The following is a 14,619-nucleotide window of genomic DNA, read 5'->3' as shown; positions in this document are numbered from 1 at the left end:
GCGCTGGGAGCCCGGAGTGCCGGCGGCCCCGGGCCTGGCGACGGTCCTCCAACCGATCATCTATCTGCAGACTCCGTTGGATGAGGGCATCCAGTGTGGCAGGGCGATCCAACGTGGCCAGCTGATCCAGTATCTCATCTGAAAGTCCCTCGAGATACTGGTCCCGCAGTGCAGAGTCGTTCCAGGTCAAGTCCTGCGCCAGCAGCCGAAATTCTGTGGCGTAGGTGGCCACTGTGGACTTGCCCTGTTTCAACCGCCGAATTGCCCGATTGGCTTGACTCCCCTTCTGAGGGTTGGCAAACGTGGTTTCCAGAAGATTGCAAAACCCCGTATAGTCTGTCAGCAAGGGGGAGTCTTGCCGGAGCAGCGGCAACGCCCACTTGGCCGCCTGGTCCTTCAGCAAGCTGATCAGGAAGTGCACCTTGGTGCGGTCATCGGGGAAATCCCGGGCTCGCCCCTGAATATACAGCTTGGCCTGGGCGAGAAACATGGGAAAGCTGGCTGGGGACCCATCAAATTTCTCTGGCAGGGCCACGGGGTACTTGCCAGGAGCTGGGGCGGCGGCCCCAGGAGCCGGTAAGGCATCCAAACGCTGCTGAAGCGCCGTAACCACATTGCTTAGCTGCTGCACGGTGTGGGTCAAGGCCTGGTTCTCCTGGGCCAATGCCACCAGCGCAGCCGCCTGGTCAGCCATGGCTATTAGTTCCTCCCGAACGCACCCCAGCGAAGGGGGAGTGCGGGTGTGGCGTGAGCAAACTGTGCTGGCCCCAAGGGTTTGTCCATGAAGCGAGGTCCAAGTCCAGTCCTGGGTCTAGGGGTCCAAAGGAGGTCAGTCCGGCGGGGAGCGAGGCAGGGAGCAGGTCAAGGTCCAAGGCAGGTTCAGGCACAAGGTTGCAGGTTGAGCACACGCTTGCAACTATGTTGCTCACGCAACTTGGGCTGGGTCTGGCTGGCTTTTATCTGGCCCTATGCTTAGGGCCGCCCCGATCCTCTGGAGACTCGCCTCTCCTCCGGGCCTGGAGGCGAGCACTCCTCCTGCAGACACTTAACTCCCTTCGCCTCTCTGCCCTGAGCCTCTGTAGCTCAGGAGAGGCTGGTGGGTTACTGGACCCAGGGGATGCCTCAGCTTCCTCTGAAGAGGCTGGGAGTGGAGCACCTGCAGGCAATGGGTCCTCCCTCCCATCAGGAGCCAGAGCAGACTCTGCTGATGCCTGCACCTGGGGATCCAGCACAGGTGGGGATCCTTCAGGCTCAAGCCCTGGCCCCGGCTCAGCTGGTTCTGGAGGCGGGAAATCCTGTGCAGGCTGGGATCCCTCAGGTTCAGCATCAGAGTCTGACTCCCAGGCCATCACAGCCTGCTTTATCACTACCCAAAGGAGTCTCAAAGCGGCTAACATTCTCCTTTCCCTTCCTCCCCCACAACAAACACACTGTGAGGTGAGTGGGGCTGAGAGACTTCAAATAAGTGTGACTAGCCCAAGGTCACCCAGCAGCTGCATGTGGAGGAGCGGGGACGCGAACCCGGTTCCCCAGATTACGAGTCTACTGCTCTTAACCACTACACCACACTGGCTTACAAGACACAATCAGTTTTTATTTACAAAAGTTAAAACACAGCAGAGTTCATCTAGGCTTGTCGCTCTTAGCTGAAGATGTTGCTGGAACTGGCGTTTGGCCCCTCCTTCCGTCTCTAGCCCCACCCCCTGCTCTAGACTCCCATCTAGTTTAGCGGTGATAAACTATGGCGAGGAGGAGGAGGGACCCCTGCTCTGGGCCTGTCTGGCCCTTTGCTCAGCTACGTGCAAGGCTCTTTGTGATCTGGGTGTCTGTGGAGGAGGAGAGCTGGCTGAAGAGGAACTGTCCAACTGCTGAGCAACTGAAGTAGTGTCCGGTTCCTCTCTGTCAGAGTCTGCACTCACACTGCAACCCTCAGTGCCCAACCCTGTCCTGGAATGGCTTTCCTCTTCGGACCCCCACATGTTCCTTCAGACCTGCTTCTATCACCTCCCAGCTTGTCGTTTCCACAGAGTGGTCCTCCATGTCCCACCATCACTGACCTGGGTCTAAGTCAAAACAAGGAATCTGACCTCCAAGGGATACGATTTGGAGTTAGGCTATGATGTCACTGTGTTTCAGAGGCGTGACTATTTCAACAGATACGCACAATTCCCTTTTGCAGCCAGAAAACAAGAGCTAGGCACTCACACTTTAGAAACGTACCATTTAACCCGAAAATGAAAGGAGTCATTCTATGCAAATTGGTCAAGTTAATGTTGCTGCAGGGAACTGAACTTTTGCGCTGACTTTTTATGTTGGTATTTAAACAGCCCCACTTAGACTTGGAAGTTCACACTTCATTAAGGTAAATGCAGTGAAGGTTGATTTCCCATTTTACAGCAAGCGACTGTTTGTCTGTGTAGAACGCACCAATGGTCTGCAGCCTTTTCAGTTGGCGCTAGAGCTGTAATATCAAAGAGCTGTACCGATGCCTGGCTTTTTACGGAATGTTCCCGAATATAAACCAAATGACAAAGGAGACAGAGGGAAAGGGGGGATTTGTGAGTTTCTTCAAATACGTAACATTCTTTTTGGAAAGTCACTTAAGGTTTTTGCTCTATTTTGTGGAAACAGACTTCATTTCAGCAAGACCTGTATAGGCTTCTTGGAAGGTGTCCCATCAGCCGCCTTGTCCTAGGCTACTTGAAGAGGCTGTGGGTGTCCCAATTTGCTGTCGAACGGGAAGTTCACCCAGAACTGGGCACAGTTGTAGAGATCAGGCTGGGCCTCATTAAGCATTTTTAATCTAAGCAGATGCCCGAGCATATCTGCATTTGTAGGATAGATGTTTTTTTGGCATGGAATCTAAATGAATTTAAATGAATACTCAAAGTGGGTTTTCTCAATAGCTTATAACGTACTGTTTATTATTTCCCCTCCAAATTTAACAAAGCCTTTTCATCAGGACTATGCATATCTGTGCCAAATTTCAGGCTTGGAATGCAAGGCTGATGTTTGTTCCAGCTCTGTTAAAAATATGTGGTCACGGGGTTGTTGTTTTGTTGTTGTTTTTTACAATAAGGGAAAACCACAATTCTCCCCCTCCCTCTTTCCATCTCTCATAATTTGAATAAAGCTGGAAAGACTTTACTCACTCTTTTCTAAGAAGTGAGAATCTTGCCCCTTCACTTCAGTTGTGTTGATTTGGGTGGGAGGGGAGGGGAGACTCCGGGCCTTGAACAAGAAATTGAACAAGAGATACTGAGACTGTGGGATGTTTCGAGTTCATTTTATGTACAGAAGGAAATAGAGAGGAAACAACACCGCCGGATGAAGCTTCTGAATTAGCCAAGCTTGGTATAAATACATGCATTCCAGCATATTGCAAGTGAACCTGGGGAGCTCGCCAACCCGGGAAGGTAGTCTACCTAGGAGATCGGAAACTCTGATCCTAAACCTCCATTGCCTCGAAGGATATTTTTGGGAGAAGAAAAGGCTAAGAAGTAAACCCTACACAAATCCAGAGTCCCAAGACAGTCGGATGGTGCCTTGTACAGGTGAAACTTGAAAAATTAGAATATCGTGGAAAAGTCCATTTATGTAAGCAATAGTTTTCATTAGCTACTGGAGTTTAATATATGAGATAGACTCATGACATAGAATCATAGAATCATAGAGTTGGAAGAGACCACAAGGGCCATCCAGTCCAACCCCCTGCCAAGCAGGAAACACCATCAAAGCATTCCTGACAGATGGCTGTCAAGCCTCTGCTTCAAGACCTCCAAAAAAGGAGACTCCACCACACTCCTTGGCAGCAAATTCCACTGTCAAACAGCTCTTACTGTGTCAGGAAGTTCTTCCTAATGTTTAGGTGGAATCTTCTTTCTTGTAGTTTGAATCCATTGCCCCGTGTCCGCTTCTCTGGAGCAGCAGAAAACACCTTTCACCCTCCTCTATAGGACATCCTTTTATATATTTGAACATGACTATCATATCACCCCTTAACCTTCTCTTTTCCAGGCTAAACATACCCAGCCCCCTAAGCCGTTCCTCATAAGGCATCGTTTCCAGGCCTTTGACCATTTTGGTTGCCTTCCTCTGGACACGTTCAAGCTTGTCAGTATCCTTCTTGAACTGTGGTGCCCAGAACTGGACACAGTATTCCAGGTAAGGTCTGACCACAGCGGAATACAGTGGTACTATTACTTCCCTTGATCTAGATGTTATACTCCTATTGATGCAGCCCAGAATTGCATTGGCTTTTTTAGCTGCTGCTTCACACTGTTGACTCATGTCAAGTTTATGGTCTACCAAGACTCCTAGATCCTTTTCACATGTACTGCTCTCAAGCCAGGTGTCACCCATCCTGTATTTGTGCCTTTCATTTTTTTTTTGCCTAAGTGTAGTACTTTACATTTCTCCCTGTTGAAATTAATCTTGTTTGCTTTGGCCCAGTTTTCATGCAAAGCAAGATATGTCAAGCCTTTGTTTGTTACAATTGTGATGATTATGGCGTACAGCAGATGAAAACCCCAAAGTTGAAATTGTTAATTTGGTGTTCTCATCAGCTATACGCCATAACCATCACAATTATAACAGATAAAGGCTTGGCATATCTCTCTTTGCATGTCATGAGTCTATCCCATATATTAGTTTCACCTTTTAAGTTGAATTACTGAAAGAAATGAACCTTTCCACGATGTTTCCACGAGTTTCACCTGTATGCCTCCTTCCAGCAACTCCTGCAGCCAAGCTGGTGCCAAGGGTGTAGCCCTGCTTTCCTTTGGACCACGTCAGCAAGACCAAGAGGGGGGTCTTGTTGTCTGGACAGCCCAGGGCCTCCATGCACACTGCCCAGGCTTGCACCCCAGGGAGGTCACTTCAGTGCTGCTAATGCAGCAGTTTGACTTCATCCGCGGAGGAACACGCCATTTTCTCTCGAGGCAGATGGATGCCAACGACAAATGAAAACAGGGCGGGCTTGAAATATCCATGTTTTCTTTTTTCAGATGGGTGGCTATGTTACTCTGTTTTCAGGAAAAACAACAAAGAGTATTGTGGCATCTTAAAGCCAGTGTGGTGTAGTGGTTAAGAGTGGTGGACTTGTAATCTGGTGAACCCGGTTCGCTTCCCCGCTCCTCCACATGCAGCTGCTGGGTGACCTTGGGCTAGTCACACTTCTTTGAAGTCTCTCAGCCCCACTCACCTCACAGAGTGTTTGTTGTGGGGGGAGGAAGGGAAAGGAGAATGTTAGCCGCTTTGAGACTCCTTTGGGTAGTGATAAAGCGGGGTATCAAATCCAAACTCCTCCTCCTCCTCCTCCTCCTCCTCCTCCTCCTCCTCCTCCTCTTCTTCTTCTAGGCAAGCAAGTTTATTATGGCATCACGTTTTGTGGACTGCAGTCCACTTGCATCTGATGAAGTAGGCTGTAGTCATGAAAACCTTCGTCTTTAAGGTGCTGCAATATTTATCATTTATCATTGAAAGGCAGGGATAAGTAAGAAAAATGAATCCTCAAATTTCCTGTCCTACTTTTTTGCAAGTGGCAGATTGGTTGAGATCGTTTCACCATTTTGCGGGTGGAGGCAAATTCTTCACAATTCTTCACAAGTCTTGAAAGAAGGGGAGCACTTTCCAGAGCACATTTCTACACACTTGAAGCCCTACTGCAATCAGTATGATTTTAACACATGGAGTAGTGCAGAGAACTGCAGCCCATATATTTAATGTTTTGAAGAAAAACAAAGCAAAATGCAGACTCCCTGTAACAACAACAACAACAACAACAACAATAATAATAATAATAATAATTTATTTATTTATACCCTGCCCATCTGGCTGGGTTTCCCCAGCCACTCTGGGCGGCTTCCAACAAAATATTAAAATACAATAGTCCTTCAGATATTAAAAGCTTTCCTAAAGAGGGCTGCCTTCAGGTGTCTTCTAAAAGTCTGGTATCTGAAGAAGTGTGCATGCACACGAAAGCTCATACCAAGAACAAACTTAGTTGGTCTCTAAGGTGCTACTGGGAGGATTTTTTTTATTTTTTATTTTGTTCTAAAAGTCTGGTAGTTGTTTTTTCCTTTGACTTCTGGTGGGAGGGCATTCCACAGGGCGGGTGCCACTACCGAGAAGGCCCTCTGCCTGGTTCCCTGTAACTTTGCTTCTCACAGTGAGGAACCGCCAGAAGGCCCTCAGAGCTGGACCTCAGTGTCTGGGCTGAATGATGGGGGTGGAGACGCTCCTTCAGGTATACTGGACCGAGGGGGGAAGAAATCGATATGCTGCGAAATAAAACAAGCTGTTCCCCCCTACCCAAACCAATCGGCTTTATAAAAGTTTCTGGAACCACTGCAAGCATGCAGTTATTACCTGATGCTGTGATATAGGACTTTCTGTATATCTCCTAAACAGCCTGAGCATGAACTACCAACAGCAGCAGCTGGTACAACAGCATGGGTGCTGCAACACTGCTCTCCTGGCATCTAAACACAGTGCGTCGCTGGTGCTTCCTGGAGGGGGCGGCACAAGGAGCAAGGCACAGCACATTGGCTTCACTTCACAGTACCGAGCTCCCTGCACCTGACCTGCACCCCGCTGCCTCCTATAAGCATGCTATGTTTTGAAACCAGGAGAGCAACATTGCCCACCTACGCTGCCACAGCAGCTGCTAGTGACTGCCAGTCTGACACAATGTGCCACAGTTAGATTAAATAGGACAGAGTGGAAATACCATTGATACTACCATAGTTTTCTGTGTATAAGATGCCTCCATGTATAAAGACGGCCCCTATATTTTTTTGAACCCTGAATTAAGAAATGAATATATTAAACACCCCAGATCGCCCAAACTTGTGGAGCTTTTGGGGGAAAATTCACCCAAATTTGAGGCCGCTGAGGGAGGCAGGGAGGCAAGGCAGGTTAGAGTGAGCAACCGAGTGATAGCTAGTTAAAGGGAGCAGGAGAATGACGCTCGCCCGGAGATGGCGAACTCCAAGACCCCTGAGCGTCTCCCAGGAGGCCCTCTCTGGCTGGCATGTCCCTTCAGTCCAGAGTGCCTATACCTGCGACCCTTCTCTTATGAGAAGAGCACACAAGTCTCCTAGCATCACGCAGCAAGAAGAAGGAAACTTCTGTAGATCTAAACTACGTTTATTTACAGTCTATATACAGAGAATCCATTTCCATGTCTGTGTTCTCTGGCAGAACAAGAAGCAAACTGCGACACAGCAGAAGTGAAACCAACTTACAATAACACTCTTAGGCGGAAGAGATAAGACAGTCTTCCGTTGCCACACTCTCTCTCTCAGACACTCATGTGATTTATACTAATCACACTAGCCGAGCTGAAGCAGCAAAGGCTACACAAAATCCTAACAAGAACCAAAGCTAAGCAGGGCATGAAGATGGCAGATGCCAAGCAGAAGCGGAACGAGAGCAGCTGAAGCGCTGGATCATATTTTTCCGTGTATAAGATGACCCCCATGTATAGGACGACCCCCTATTTTGGACTTTAAAAATTAAGCAATAAACACCATCTTATACACAGAAAAATACAGTATCTTCCTTTCTAGGATGGCCGTGTGACCTTCTTTACATAGACTGTCCTTTAAAAAATAATAATAGTGCAACCAGTCGTCTATTTGAAGAGCTGTCTGCTCCAAGTGTGATTTAAAGATGAAGAGCAGAGGTCTTGAAGTAGCCCATCGGCAGTTAGCACTTGGAAAGCTAACTTCCCCACTGTGGTATTTACTACATTTAAATCATAGCGATTCTAATTTGACATCTATGTATCTAACTCTCTAATTTTTTTGAACCCTGAATTAAGAAATGAATATATGAAACACCCAGTGAGAGCCAGTGTGGTGTAGTGGTTAAGAGCGGTAGACTCGTAATCTGGTGAACCGGGTTCGATTCCCCGCTCCTCCACATGCAGCTGCTGGGTGACCTTGGGCTAGTCACACTTCTTTGAAGTCTCTCAGCCGCACTCACCTCACAGAGTGTTTGTTGTGGGGGAAGAAGGGAAAGGAGAATGTTAGCCGCTTTGAGACTCCTGCGGGTAGTGAAAAGCGGGATATCAAATCCAAACTCTTCTTCTTCTTCTTCTTCTAACTAAATTAGCATATGTAAATTTTGTGGAAAACTGCCTTCTTTTTTAGTGGATGCATTTCTTATTTTTTTGGTAACGTGTAACCCAATAGCTTTCTCCATGCAACACGTAGATTGGTAAATCTGCTGAACTAATTCTACTCTCTAGCAACCCTTGGGCATAAGGTGAAAATGGATTCTTCTGTTCTTCTTGTAGGCTTTTATAATAAATGCTAATTTCACCCATACTGCACATGAATGATAAAATGAGGTGATGAACTTTCTGCATTTTGTCACAGGGAAGTGTTTTCTGCTAATTATTTAGATTGCCTGGAGATAAGAGTGACCATGTGGGTTTATACCACATTGCAGGTAGCGGAAAGAGCAAGTAAAGAAGGAAAGCAAAGCGCTTTTCAAAAGGGAAACAAAAAAAGCCCAAACTAACAAACGTTAAGGGAAAATAAACCCTCGGCTTCGGGATGCGAATAATCAAATGAAATTTTGGCGAGTAATACCATGGGATGGGGTAAAGATGAAGAATTAATTCTTTTATTAAAACATAGATGTTGTTGTTTAGTCATGTCCGACTCTTCGTGACCCTATGGACCAGAGCACGCCAGGCACTCCTATCTTCCACTGCCTCCCGCAGTTTGGTCAGGCTCATGTTGGTAGCTTCAAGAACACTGTCCAACCATCTCGTCCTCTGTCGTCCCCTTCTCCTTGTGCCCTCCATCTTTCCCAGCATCAGGGTCTTTTCCAGGGAGTCTTCTCCTCTCATGAGGTGGCCAAAGTACTGGAGCCTCAGCTTCAGGATCTGTCCTTCCAGTGAGCACTCAGGGCTGATTTCCTTCAGAAAACATAGAGAACACTTTTTCAGCCTGAGAGCTGAAATAACATTCTGTCAGCTGCGCCAGAGGCAAATGAATATGGGGTGAAGGGTGTGGCTTCAGGGGAGTTTGGAGGACCTAGCCCCTGTGCCTGAGTTTCCCCACCGCTGCGTCAAAACATAGTATACCCATGGCCAACATGAGTTGTGCTCAGGTGTAAAATGACTTTACAATTCCCTGTTCGTTATATCTGAGTGACATTGTTTTCTCGGGTTAACCAATAATTACAAATTAACAACCGCTCTTGTGAGAAAAAGCCCAAATTAAAATACACAGAGATGAATACTTATCCAGTCTTCTCTTCATAGCATTAATAAAGCAGAGCACCATGAAATATCTTGGGTTGGTTGAGTGGGTTTTTTGTGATGTTCATGGTGGTAATGGTGGCATTGAGCTGCTTTGGCCTCCTCTGCTGTCAGCGCCGACACCCACTGCCCTTCATCAGCAGATGGCAGAGGGGCAAACTCATTTTTTTATACAGCAGATCTGCAAACTCAAGCGTACACCACAGCAAGCATTCTATATCATGAAAAGTGGGAGGATCTGTCAGTTTTGGATCTCTTAAGTTTCTTTTTTTTTCAAATCTCACATTCAGTTTTCCACATTTTGCACCAATTTGCATTGAAAACCCTCTTCCGCCCTCATGAAAACTCTCCAGCATTTTAATGTGAATTTCTCCTGCATTTTCATATGCAGTTTATGATATGATGTGCACATTTTTTGCAAGCAATTTCCCCTGGTATAATTTTTTTCTGTATGCTATTTTCACTAATATATTCACCTTTTATGCGCTTTTCCCTCCAATGTATGCATTTTTGTAAACATTGGTTGACTGGAGAACTGCATCGCAAAATTTGGATGAGTGCGAATTTCAAGGGACGGGTAAGGTTTCAATTCGCGTATTGTTTTGGAAACTGCGAATTTGATAGATTCAGCTTTAAATGCATACTGAATCGAATTTCTCTTCCACCCCTAATGAAAGATGGGGGGGGGGGGGAGAATGATGGGGAAATACCCAATATGTCTTTTTCCTTACTCTTGCCTCTAATTGCCCTCTCCTTTCACAGCAATCCCAGTTCTAAGCATCTCTTCCCAATGCAGCCTTTACAAATTGTATAATCTTCTATCAACCATTTAAAACAGTCTCTCTCTGGACAGCTGATTTGTACTTCTATAGTGATACCCAGAAATTTCTTCAGAGCTGGATCCATTCCACCATTTTAACAGCGTTCAATTTACTTGATGAACACAGAGATGAGCACATCGGCATTTACCCTTAGCTCAGATTTCTTTCCTTCCCTTTTCCTTTCCTTTTTTGTTTTCTCCAGCTTGTCATCCCCCTGCCCCTCATAAATGAGGTTTATTGGCTCTCTTCTGCCTTTCATTCCTTTTCATATTTAAATTAATATTTTAAGAAGACTTGCCACCTCCGTAGCAGAGTTTTCCCAAAGTTTCGATTTAGTTTTTATTACAAGCTGGGCAGCCCAGTGCCAGACTGTGCACACATATAAACAACAAGAATTCTCTCAAGGGAGTATAGAGTTGCAAGCTGCAACATCTATATGCAAATGAGGCTCTCTGTATATGCTATCAGTTACAACAGAAATTTTCCATTCAGTCAAAGTGATTTTCTTTGTATTTTTTTTTTTTTTTTTGAAGAACCTATCAACATCACAGACGAGCCCTGAAGAAACTGTCTCCTCCTCAGAATCGGCGGCGGATATAGAACTTTCTCTGTCTCTCCCTTTCTTCCCTTTTTTTAAAAGCACCAACATATCCTTAGGCAAGGTTATATCACGACTGTATAATCATCCAAAAGGAAAAGCAGGTAACATTGAAAGTCCACCAGTCAACACTGCGGGAAAAGATACAGGGAGACGTTTGCTGCATCGCAAAGGGAGAAGATGCTCTGAAGAGAAACACAAACACAGGTTCTGAGCAATAAATAAATAAAATTTTAAAAATGGTAAAGTTCAGAGCGCTACATGAATGGAGATGCGGTTTTCATCTGCTTAGGCTGCCTTCTCCGACATGGCTCCTGTGGGGAACTGGGCATCCCTAGTTTTTACAGCCTTTCATGTAGAGAAAAGCTTTAGTGAGGCCCAGTATACCTGAAGGAGCGTCTCCACCCGCATCGTTCAGCCCAGACACTGAGATCCAACTCTGAGGGCCTTCTGGTGGTTCCCTCACTGTGAGAAGGGAGGTTACAGGGAACCAGATAGAGGGCCTTCTCGGTGGTGGTGCCCACTCTGTAGAACGCCCTCCCACCAGATGTCAAGGAAATAAACAACTATCTGGCTTTTAGAAGACATCTGGATGCAGTCCTGTATAGGGAAATTTTTAATCTTTGATGTTTTACTGTGCATAATGTTTTAATTCGTTGGAAGCTGCCCAGAGTGGCTGGGGCAACCCAGTCAGATGGGTGGCATGATGATGATGATGCAAGTCTTGCCCTCTCCTGTGTCCTTGCCAGTAAAAGTTCGGATAGAACTGTCCCTGCCATCTTTCAGACGACTCTTGAAACCTGTATATTTTAGACAGGCCTTTGCAATTACGATTTTCTCTTTTAACCAACCCCTATCTACGGATGTTTTATCAGGGTTTCTAATCACGTTTTGTAGATATTTATAGACTGATTTTATTTTATTTTATCTTGTAATTTTACCTTGATATGTATGATGAAGGCGCAGGTCAGACAAAGTGCAGGTCAAACATATAAATACAGGCCCTTGCATGGAGTCGGAGTCATTTTTAGAAAATGAAGTCAGCAGCCAAATGCAGACCAGTTGCTTTACATGCCCTGCCAACCCAAATGTTTGTTTTTTTAAGTGAAGGGGCAGAAGACAAAGGAACCCCACTGCTGCCTGGTAAGCTTGGGGTAGGGAAGATAGTGAGAATGTTGGGCGAAGGAAAAGCAATCTTGCATTCGATGTGTATCAGTTTCTAGGCACCTGTTTCAACCAATGCCTTTCCTCAGGCTTCCACCATGGACAGGGCTTCTGTGTATCCCAGTCCCTCTGAGCTCAGAAAACCCCACTTCTACACTTTCCCCCAAGTGAAGGCTGCCTCTCTCACTGCTTCTGTAGCCTGTTATGGCCTGCACAGATTACTCTAGCCAATTCCTAATTTGCTCTAACCATTTCCTTCTGTACGGTCTGCCTCTGGTCTCTAGGGTTCAGCTTTATCACATTAACACCGAGGTCCAGTGCCGAGGGCCTTCTGGCGGTTCCCTCGCTGTGAGAAGCAAAGCTACAGGGAACCAGGCAGAGGGCCTTCTCGGTAGTGGCGCCCGCCCTGTGGAACTCCCTCCCTTCAGATGTCAAAGAGATAGACAACTACCTGACATTTAGAAGACATCTGAAGGCAGCCCTGTTTAGGGAAGTTTTTAATGTGTGACATTTTAATGTATTTTTAATCTTTGTTGGAAGCCACCCAGAGTGGCTGGGGAGCGGGGAAATAAAAAATTATTATTATTATTATTATTATTATTATTATTATTAACCCTCCCCTTTCCAAACATGATTGCTTTTATATCTCTCCCCTATCCTAAATTGTGCTGGGGTGCAATCATGACTGCAGGTACAGTGATACCTTGGTTCTCAAACTTAATCCATTCCAGAACTCCATTGCAAAACTAAAGCAATCCAAAACCAAGGCTCGCTTTCCCATAGAAAATATTGCAAAATGGATGAATCCGTTCCAGACTTTAAAAAACAACCCCTAAAACAGCAATTTAACATGAATTTTACTATCTAACGAAAGCAATAAACAATGTACTGCAGTCACACAATCCATCAATCAGTAGCTGAACTGGGTTCCACACAGTCACAAAAACAAAACAAAAAAGCCACAAAAATGCAAAATAAATAGCAAAAACAGACAGACCTCAGTGTGACACTCGAAACAGAAGTGTAACACTCAAAATGGAAGCGTGGCACTCAAACTGGAAGCATAACACTCAAAATGGAGCACGTTCAGCTTCCGAAAAAAGTTCGCAAACCGGAACACTTATGTCCACGTTTGCAATGTTTGGGTTCCAAGGCATTTGAAAACCAAGGTACCACTGTATAGTGATGATGGAGTTTTCTAACCCCTTTCCACCGCACAAAAGGGAGACTGCCCACTTGGCTACAAAGTGTTAGCTATCCCGCTTCCAGCTTAAAGCAGAACAGCAATGAGTGCTCACTGCTAAATTATCCACGACTGGAAAAGCTCTTGTTCATTTTCACACACCTCCTTCCTCACAATCTCCTTTGGCTCCCCTTTGAACCACAGGGCTGAACTTATCCCTCAGTTCAATCCATCTCTAGTTTTCTCTGTCCAATCCCTCTGCCCAGACACCCTGGCAGATAGATTGGAAAGGCAGAGCTTTCTTTTCCAGGAACAGTACTCTCCACCTCCACCAAATAATACAAAACTGCAAAATACGGCCAGTGAGCTAAATGCTCACTGTGAATTTTGCAGCCACCTGGGTGCTGAGCTATCATCTGCAGTCAGCAAAGTGCAAGCGTTGGGCCGCTCGCAGTGCTAGTGCACTGATAACTTATCCTCCAGGTCACCGACGTGCCACTACTATCTGAAAAGGGCCCATTGTATGCAGCTAGCGCCTTTGAAAATGAGATGGCAGCCGCATGGAACATCAGCATGGGCAACTGCTTCCCCATGTTTCGATATGGCTTTGGTACAGTATGTTTAAATCTAGCCTAAAAGTGCACTATACCATTCATGTTGATTTACTACAGCAATACAGTTTGGGTAAATTTTCACATTCATTCAGATAGGCAGCTATTCAAGCACTGATCCAGTTATTTGAAGATTATTTTAAGAATGCTCTCACAGAATTAGCATGCATGGCCTCATATTGATAGACTGTATTTCATGAGAAATAAGAAACCCAAACTTGGAGTTTGTGGGTTCAAATTGCACATATGTCAGGCCCTCCAAGTGTCTCTATTTTCCAGGGACAGCCCTGGATTTACAGAAATCATTCTGCTTTCTGATTTGCTCTGCTTTCCCTTAGGATGCCCCTATTTTCGCTGGAGAAATGTTGGAGGTTATGGAGCTATACTACCCCCGAGCCAAGGAAATAAGTAACTATACAACCTTTAGAAGACGTTGGAAGGCAGCCCTGTATACAGAAGTTGTTTAATGTTTTATTATGTTTTCATATGTGTTGGAAGCCGCCCAGAGTGGCTGGGGCAAGCCAGTTAGATGGGTAGTGTATTATTATTATTATTATTATTATTATTATTATTATTATTGAATAAGATTTCCCTATTTTCATTGGAGAAATGTTGGAGGGTATGTATGCATGGGCGTGCCCAAGGGGGGGCAGGAGGGGGCACCTGTCCCCCCTAGAAGCAAAAATTAATAATAATCAAATGGTTATTGGCAGCCTAAAAGGAAAAAAAAAGCTCTCCTAAGAAGCTCAACTACCGGTCTTTCTCCCCCTCCCAAAATCTAAATAACAATTGAGCTCTGCCGACCGGCAGCTGGCCACTGCGTGTGTGTGTGTGTGTTGCGCCAGCTGATCATTGCAAAGGAGCTTTGGAAACAGTTCCCTTGCATGGTGAGTTGCGATGGCTGAGGATCCTAGGAAACTGAGTTTTTCAGCCATTTGGGGGCTTTCTGTTTGGGGGGGAGTTTT

Source organism: Lacerta agilis, chromosome 16 (genome assembly GCF_009819535.1).
Source record: "Lacerta agilis isolate rLacAgi1 chromosome 16, rLacAgi1.pri, whole genome shotgun sequence".
Taxonomy (NCBI): Eukaryota; Metazoa; Chordata; class Lepidosauria; order Squamata; family Lacertidae; genus Lacerta; species Lacerta agilis.
The sequence above is the reverse complement of the archived record's forward strand: the minus strand, read 5'-3'. Positions refer to the sequence as shown.